Raw genomic sequence first — 9,846 nt, 5'->3', positions numbered from 1 at the left:
CAAACCAATTCATACAAATAGCAAAACACCATAGATTACCAGCAACAACCTATTCAAAGACTATTCAACAGAGACCCATTATAACACATTTTAATCAACATGACATAAGCACCTGATAATGTAGGAAACAGCAGAGAATCAAAAATAATCATTTGCATGGATGCATCAAAGCATTTGCTACTTGTTCAAAGGAACGAGAAACTGAACAAGAGACACAATGATGTGACGACTGAACAGGTAGTTTTGAGAATTTCAATTCTGATCTGAGAAAAACTGCAATACTGACACGCTACATAAGAAAAATCAGAGCTGCTTGTTCTTGCTCATGAGACTCAGGTCCTGTAGCAGAGCTATGCTGCAGATGTTCTACCATGATGTGGTAGCTGGAGTTAGTGTGCTGGGGGCAGCTGATGCCAACAGACTCAAGAAACTTATCAGGAAAGCTGGCTCTGTCCTGGGGTTGGAGTTGGAGTCCTTGGTCAGAGAGGAGGATGCAGAGGAAACTTCTCAGTGTTATGAACAATGCATCTCTTCCCTTGCATGTCACTGTGTAGACCTGTAGTCCTGCAAACTATAACCTGCTGCTATCAGGTGCATCGCAAGTGCGAATCTCTTCATGTTCTCTTCTAAAGACCTAAAAATGTGTCCGGGAGGAATTTCAAACTCCCCCTACTTCGTTCTATTCACTTTGCTTTGAGAGGAAGTGCATAAGGAGAGCTTTGAAGTTAAGTAGAGCCTAAGTTTCAGATTGTACAGTCAGAGAAAGTTTCATGTGGGTAAAGAAGGTCACCATGTCCTGCCTCATGACACAGACGGTTTCCTCTACCCACCTCTTTTCCACATGAATCAACAGGACACTCAGGAATTACAGACAGTGGCCACTATTTGCAAGACTGGTGTCCAGTCCCTGGATGACTTCTCTGCTCAACCCGAGTTGTAATTAGTGTACGAGTGTCTCAATGAGAGCAATGACTGCGAAGCATTTACAAACATACAGTAGGTCCAAGCAGGATGACTAGTCTCATCAGTCAGAATGCTAGACTATCGGATTTAAACTTTGATTAGAAATTCTACACAATTGTAGTTTAGATATACATCAAATTATACTAACAAAGTAAAACATGCCTGTGTTGTGTGCATGCAGCATGATGAACGAGTGCACTGGTGATGTGCATGAATGCTGAAGGTGAGGTCATGTTTTTGGACCGTATGCATCTGCACATTTGAAGCTAATGAAAGGGAATTTATTCACATGCGTCCCCGCACAGTCAAGAACAAGAGCTACATGATGGAATTACTTTATTTAATGCAGGCACATTTTGCAGTGGCAGAGTTTCAAGCTTAAATTAAATGACATACCAGGAGGTTAGGGTTAGGGCTAAGGACAGAGGTAGGTGGTCCTCCATCGAGATCACACGCTGGGAATTAACACAGTGAAACTACGAAATATGAACTGATAGCATCATGGTTTGGAGTGTTTCTAATGTGCTATTAAATTATATCAAAGCCAACAACAGAGTTCCTTGTGCTGCTTTGCCAGCAGGTGATTCAGTGGGTTGTTGCGTTAGTGCCAATTAAACCGAAACACTCGATACGTTAAAGAATTATAGAAATGGCATTAGAGTGAATCACACCGCAGAGATTTTACATGTGCTGAAACAGACTCTCAGTTAAATAGTCTGGATTTGCATTAGTTAATTCTTGCAAAAATGAAATAAAAATAAAACGGATAATCAGTGATTAACAGATGAAGGGTTCACATGCTGCAGGGGTGGGTTTAATTTGTTTTAAGACTGCAAACTAAAGTTTTCAGTCGGGCTAAAATAAAGACAATATATTTTAGGGGGTTAAAACAATTACAAACTTGAGTGACTAAAAGGCTCGAGACTCATTTCTTAATTCGGCTTTTACGTCATCTCATCTCATCTTCCGTTACCGCTTAATCCTGCACTAGGGTCGTGGGGGTTGCTGGAGCCTATCCCAGCAGGCATCGGGCGAGAGGCGGGGTACACCCTGGACAGGTCTCCAGCCTATCGCCGGGCTAACACTGAGACATACAACCATTCACATGCACCTAGGGTCAATTTAGAGTCACCAATCAGCCCAACGAGCATGTCTTTGGAGGTGGGAGGAAGCCGGAGTACCCGGAGAGAACCCACATTCTTGCAATCACCAGTACAATATGTAATATATAACATTGTTCTGTGGTGGAAACAAAAGAAGTTTAATAGAACTCAATCATGAATAAAAAGTGCTGCAGAATATTCACAAAAACAAACAAATGCTCAGGGACGCAGCAAAACAATGAGGAACTGAGTGGTAACTCTAGTGAACAGGGAACTCCACAGAGGAAACACCACAGATGACTTAACAAAAGAGAAAGGGAGGGCTGTGTATACACACCCACAGGTTAATGGAATAACGAGAGAGCACACAAAAGACAAAAGACAATAACTAAAACTTAAATGCAACAAGAAACCTGATTACAAAGTAAAGCAGGAAACCAAACTGGATAATAAAAAGGTTCCAGAACCAGATCATGACAAATGTTGAGCCACAACTGTAAGATGCAGTTTCCATTTCCTGCATGCACAGGTTTAGTGTGTTGCTGGATGACCTTTAGGTGACAGTGCTGCTGTGACTTTGTCAACAGTGAACCTTCACTTTGTGATAACGTATGCGTGTCTCAGATCCCTTCCAGTGTCCCAGACCCTCACATGTGAGAAGGTTACTTGTCCTGGATTCATCCATGAGTTCAGCTCCATGTTAATCATTAGCAGTAGACAGACCGAACTGAATTGAAAGCGGCGTGGCTCTCGTTAGGTCTAGCAGCAGCAAAATGCAGCCTAGCAACATCATGGGGGAGTTAGAGAAAGATAACAAATAAGAAATAACCCGACCAGAATGCCTGGAACATCTAACCACGCTCTCGACCGAACTCCACCTACATCTGGAGTCGGCCTCTGTGCTCCAGCCCACGAGGCATGTGCCCCGTCTGCACCAGTTTCCAGATCACCCACCTCTGGAGAGGATTAAAGGCATTTCTGAAAGCTTAAGGGAATTCACGCTAGTCATTCAAGTAAAAGAAGCAGTACTAGTATATTAGCACAAGCTCCATTGTTATCGTTGCAATGTTCCTGGTCATATACTCTTCTTTTTTTGTTGTCTTTTATCCTAAATCTGGAAAATCAACCAAAAACAGAAGCGAATGAGGTTTAATTGAATGGGCCACATAACTCTAGGTGAAGCCAAACAGATTATTCTTGTTTTAATAAAAAAGAAACGTCAATGATCATCCTTTTCTCCTCATTCTGTGACCAGATCTGATTTAACAGCAGGACAAAATGAAGGGGCCGTGCTGAGAAGTGAGAGGAGTGCAGCCTGCAGCTCCTCATCTTCTCCCTCATTACTCCTTGAAACATCTCAACCAGATAAGCTGTTAAAAAGTAAAGACGTAAAGTGTTTCATCGCATTTCCTGTGACTACGAGGCTGCAGCAGCAGGAAATGTTGGCATCAGAAGCAAGAAACCCACTGGGGACCCTGTCAACAGTCCCAGGTCCAGACTAGTGGGAAGTGAATCAGCTTTAGTTTGAGTCCTCCCGCACCCATGAACACCGAACATGCTTTGAGCCAATAAATACAACGTAGAGTACAAAATATACAGAAAATGTCAAATAAATCTGATTTGAGGTTTTTTTGCACATGAAATATCTCATGAACTATTTTACTGGTTGATTCAGAATTAGAATTGTTGAATATTTATACACATAAGGAATTTGTTGCATAAAAAAATAAAATAAGATAAAATTAAATAAATCAGAAACATATATACAATAAAATATACAAACTATACAAAAAATATATTCACTGTACAATACAACAAAAGGAACATTAACAGTGGGGTGATGGGAAAACACTCGATAGATCATATTATTTACCTTGACTTTATTGAGTTTATGTAAAATTGATGAAAAGAATGAAGTTTCAGCTATTTGTTGTCTCTAACCTTGTCACTTTAGAGAAATTTATGCATTTGTTCAAAATTAGAAGCAATAATTACCTTAATGTGATTTTTGTGTTCCAGTTTATCACGTTTGTTTCATGTTTTTTGTGTTTCAACCTGAAACAATTTATTTTGCTCACGAATAAATTGTGAAAGCACTGATGATTCAAACTAAATAACTCGACACACACTTTCATTTATTCCGTACATTAATGCTTTGTTTATTATCATGGATTCTTGCAGACCGTGTCCATTTTGTTTAATTTTTTTTGTAGGCTCCTGCTGCCCTCTAGTGAACCTCGTTCTTCTTTGGTCCACTGGGTTGCACTGATGTAGACGTTATAACTGAGTTATTCAAGGAGCTTGAAAAGAAGAAACTTCGATACAAGTAGTCTGCAGGTCAAAAGGTAAATGCTGCACTATTTAAGCTCCATAAAAACTGTGAGATATCTAGAAAAATCATAATCAGCTTCTCTGTCTCAAAAGGACTACAGACGTACGTCAACAGTCGCTGAAGTCTATGAGAATGATATCTAAGATGAGCTAATTTAATCTTAAGCTTTAATCAGTCACAGCTGATCATCCCTGTGATGAGATGTTAGTTGTGAGTTGTCATTAAATGATGAGTTTAATGTCTCATCCCACCGGTTTGTTCACACATCCTGGATGCACCTGATGTTCCTCCTGTTTCTTTGTTTCATGTGTTTTTGAGTGGCACTGCCTTTTTGTTGCAGCCCCCTTTTTGCTATGTAGAAAGCAATATTAATTATTTAATTAATATTATGCAGGTCTCCATTGTGCCCCCAAAACATGAAATCTAGTGAAAGTTGTTCGAAAACTGTTCTTGTGTGTGTGTCAGGCTGCATCCTGCTGTCATTGAGGAGTGTGATTTCTATGGGGTGGGGGGGTCTGATCTGGTCTAGGTGGGTGCTACATGTCTAAGTTACATCCACATGAATGAATGTCAGGTCCAAAGGTTTCCCAGCACAACACTGAACTGTCACAAGATAATCAAAGTTAATGATCAGCCACAACATTAAAACCACTGACAGGAGAAGTAAATGACATTGACCATATTCTTATTGCAAAAGCAGATTCTCTGCACCTTTCACATATTTAGAAATCACCAGTTATGTGCAAACTGATGGAGGGAAGAAGTAAGAACCCGCTACCTAATATATGTGTCCTACATTAAACTCAGTCTAGTGCTATTCATAAATATACATGATTAGAATTTTGCATTCAATATTAAGCAAATAATACAAGTTAAAAATTTGATAGGGCGGCTTCACCTGGGGACTGAACAGGCGTGTAATATGCAGCCTTGTGATTGGCTCAGCAGTGATAGGGGCGTGGCCTACGGTGTACAGGAGGCTGAGATTGACAGGTCTCAGCTTGTGCTCTGTGGGAAACTGTGCTCTGTTGAGAGATAACCTTGATGTTTCCCTTCACTAAAATGTGTTTGATTCATGTTAATATGCATTTAAACAAATTTAAAAAGACCGTGGTGTAGAATGCATCTGTTTTCACTGGTGTACCTAATGTTTTGGCTCAATAAGACCTATACAAGGAGAACGAGCAGCAGTCCTGTCTGTGAGAGCAGAAGGACAAACTTTAAACATAAATGAAACCTTTTAATTTGAAACGTAACAGCTGTTACGCCAGTGCTCAAAGTTGTAACACCACTGATATTTCTGCAGTAACTGTCATCAGTAGTAGTGGTGATGATAATACTATAATACACTAATGTCAGAGCTGTGTTTAGGTGTTATTCTCCACTCATTCCACACCACGGCCTCCCCCATCCAAAGCCTTCGGTGCCGGGACTCCATTGGCTGATGCTCTCCCAGCGGGTCGTTAGCTAGTCGTTAGGAGGGGCGGGGGGAACTCAAAGATGGATTGCCCAGCACCATATTGGCCATCAGGACCAATCAGGAGTCAGGAAGGAAATGGATGGCTCTCATTTGTTCTCATTATTATCGTAAAACAGCCATAATGCTCAGACAGACACACACATGCCGCTCGCTGTCACCACCGTGAAATATTCCCATTAGTTATGCTGGGAGACAGCTTGTGTGTGTCTGTGTGTAATTGTGTGTGTGTGTGTGTGTGTGTGAATGAGGATGCTACGAGGCCTCTCATTCCTCATTCCTGTAGCATGGAGAGTGTCGGTGAAAGACCGTTCATCCATTGGTGGTCGCTTCGCAGAATGACAGACGTCTTCATTCACACCGAACAGGAAAGTACACACACAACACTGGAGCCAGTCTGCACAGCCGAGCTTCACTCTCAGCTCCGGTGTTGTGTTTATTTTTCTCCAAGGTCTTGTACTGATGATGGGAGAGTCTGACCACTGATCAGAGCCTTTTCAGGCAGTCAGCTGACCTCATTCTTTGGGCAGAATGTTGCTGAACCTGGATCAGAGCAGCTTCAGCATCCACAGATCATAGCACTGGGCGATACTTAGAATTTTGGTATCGATCCAATACCAAGTAAATACACGGCTAGTATCGCTGATACTGATACTTTTTACCTGAAATGTCATGATCATTGAATAATGTCGTAATTTTGCTTTTAGTTACTTTAGTTGATTGTGATTATAATAAAACACAGGACAAATATTTTAGTCAAATAAACCTGTTTCTAATAACTAATTGCAATAAAAAGTAGTGAAAATCAAACAGTTCCCCTTTTACTGCACACAGTTGTTTTAGGAAATATAGTCATTAGTGCAAAATAAGAAAAAAAGGAACAATGTAACAAATTATAAGTATAGCAATGCAAGCAAAAGCAACAGTGTAATAATAAATATAAAAACTGCGCAGAGAGGTTCATTCATTGTCCACCAATGAAGAGAGTCTCCAGCCTGTGTAGTAGTTTTCTTCTCTACATTGTACCGACTCCATTTCAGTAACAGCATCAGTTCCAGCTTTGTGATGCTGCTGTGATGCTGTGATTTTAGTGTCAAACTCTGTTCATATCCACCTTTTGCTACAGGTGAGGATGGAGAAGCTCCTGACGCACACAGACTTGGAGAGAAGTTGAACTCGCATGAACTTGCATGAGGATTAATTTACTGGACGTATAGAAGAGAATCGATCCTATCACACTAGTATCGACCTGCCATCGATACTAGCCATGGTATCGATGTTATTGATATTTAGATCGATACGGTCAGCCCTACCCCACGGGCTTGTAAAGAAGCCACTAGGCATGATGGGGGCATCACTTCATCTGCATCACTTCTTACCCTGATGTGCCCACATGGTTCCCCACTATCCTTCAAGTTTTTTAACACAGGAATAAGAGTCAAAAATAATGGAATAGTTGTATGTTGTTGGACTTGAACTGAGATTTTACACAAACTTGCTAATCTCACATTATTCTCATGGTGGTGCTACGTTGGACTGAGGGAAGCCAAAGGTGGACGGCTTTATTTGACACAGTCCTGGCCAATGACAGCAGACTCAGCAGCAGATCCTTTTTCCTTCACCAAGAGGCGCCAACTCTGCCTGGCGTCCCCTCTGACAACAGTGCAATACCATATCTGGCCAGGAGGGCGCTGTTTTACGCATTGTAAAATCTTAATTAGAGAAAAACAGCAGAGAAGAAGAGACACAACAGAGAACTGCAGAAACTGCAGAAACTATTCCAAAACCGATTCCAGATTTGTGGGTGGGAAGTTTGTGACTTCCAAGCTAGAGAACGCTTTAAATTTGCTTAAATACATAAGAATTTAAAGAGATTACATGAATTTTGTTATTTTGCTGTCACAGTGTCACAGTGTACCATTGTTACTCGGTCAAATAATTTGACAAATCTGCCGTCCAGACTATTTTATCATCATAACCAAATCCTCCATCAGTCTCTACACAGCTTCTTTACGCATATTTAACAGAATGAGGCCGGTCTAATGATCTAATAGGATCAAATGTGGCCTGTCGCAAAACTCAGCCGATGGTGATTTATCAGTGTAGTCATCAAGCAGTAGTGTGCGTTGACGGGTTCATTACCATCAAATTGGTGCTAGGAATCATGCAGGAGCTTTGAAATGATGTGGAAAGACAGCACTGATGAGATTAATGATAAATACATTACCCGTGTGGTAGCGTAGTGCTGGAGAGATCGTTCACGTGTGGGCATTAGCCAAACGCTAGCATGTAGCCTTGCTAGGATATATGGACATGTTAACTTCACTGTGTCAGAAAAAACAAAAGTTTTAATTTCAGCTTTTAAACGTTCAATACATGCCTTATTTTCTCTTCTCTCTGCCTCATTCTGCAACAGTTTCCCCAAAAACTGACTTTCCGTGAGGACATAACACTATTAGACAGAAAAATAATCAGTCCCCAGCTAATAAGAGCATAATTTAATGGTCAGCTCTGTTAAACTATGAGGCTGTGCGTGGAGGAAAATGCAGGGCGAATGTGGGACACGAGGGTTTTTCATAGTCCACGGGGTTTCACTCCCATGGAGCTTCATTTCTGTCACTGGCAAAGAGAAGAATGAAATGTTAACAAAAGGCTGCTCGCTTCACGTAGTAAGAGGGGGTTGCCCCAGGCCTGGAGCATCTGCTACCAAGATGGATGCAGAGAAAGCAAGAGGAAGGAAGGGTAGATGTACGGCAGAGAGAGCGTTCACTGTAGTAATGGTTGGATTTAGGGGACGCTGTTGGCGCTGGATGAAACTGAATGAAGATAGACGGGTAGCCTCTCCACTTTGTGCAGGTTTGCTTTGATTAAAACCAACTCTGGTGCATTTGCTCTGTTAGTATCAGCCTGGACGCTGCATGTGTTTTCACCATGAACTCTAGGCTTTGACTGAAATATGATGCACTGTTGTATTTTATAGCAGTCATTGTAATATTATTTTATTCAGCTGCTCAAATCTTTTCTCATTTCAGATGCAGCAGTCCCTTGGATCACAAATTCCAATTTAACCGTCGTTTACATAAAATTACCTGACAATTAGAGTTTTTTGGCAAATGTCAAACGGAAATATAACTGGATGTGTTTATGTGTGATCTGGTTTTCTTTTCAACATTAACAGTTTGAGACCATTTCATAGCATTTGTTTTTACTGAGGGTTAAGATTCAAGGGTAAAGTTTACTCTGTCATTAAGGTTAGGGGTTGAGATGGGACACTTGTGGTAGTAAGGGTTGGGGATTAAGTGGCTACGACATGCATCATGCATTAATACAAAGGGTCTCGTAAACACAGATACACAAATTTGTGTTTGTTTAAAAGATACGAAGCACATTTATTGGAAATAAATGCACCAGGTCAGTATTTATTTGTGTAAACCATGCACCAAGCTATTATTGGAGCCCTTGCTTCTAACTGACAATCAGTTGCTTGTTAAAGAAATACGACACAAATTTGTCACCCTCCCCATTCCTGACCAGTCATTTTTACCCTCCAAAAATGGTAAAAATGACTGCTCTTCTGTTTAACCTTTTTAAATTTCTCATTTGTGATCATCTGAGCTGTAAAAGCAGACAATGTCTCGTCTCATTTTACTCTGCTGATGACAAAAAGGGTTTAAAATGTTCAGTTTTAGTCCTCGGTTTTAACTTTATCGGGGCAAAAGTGTAGCGGTTCCAAAAGAGAGTTTCCGGGAGAAGTTTTCCCACCGCTAACCTATGCCCGGGTCCTAAGCGGTAAAGTTTGCTCTTACAGAAAATAGCGTGCACAGTAATTATAGTTGAGGTTCTAGTGAAATCACAGCAGCAGCAGGAGGGTGATAGCCTCTCTGCCTACATCTCTTTCTATTTCCCAGCCAGCGCTGACATACCTCACCAAACAGGCACACAGGCGAGAAATTACGAGCAAGGAGATGCTG

This window comes from Mugil cephalus, chromosome 13, assembly GCF_022458985.1.
Source record: "Mugil cephalus isolate CIBA_MC_2020 chromosome 13, CIBA_Mcephalus_1.1, whole genome shotgun sequence".
In the NCBI taxonomy this organism is placed as follows: Eukaryota; Metazoa; Chordata; class Actinopteri; order Mugiliformes; family Mugilidae; genus Mugil; species Mugil cephalus.
This window is presented reverse-complemented; position numbering follows the sequence as displayed.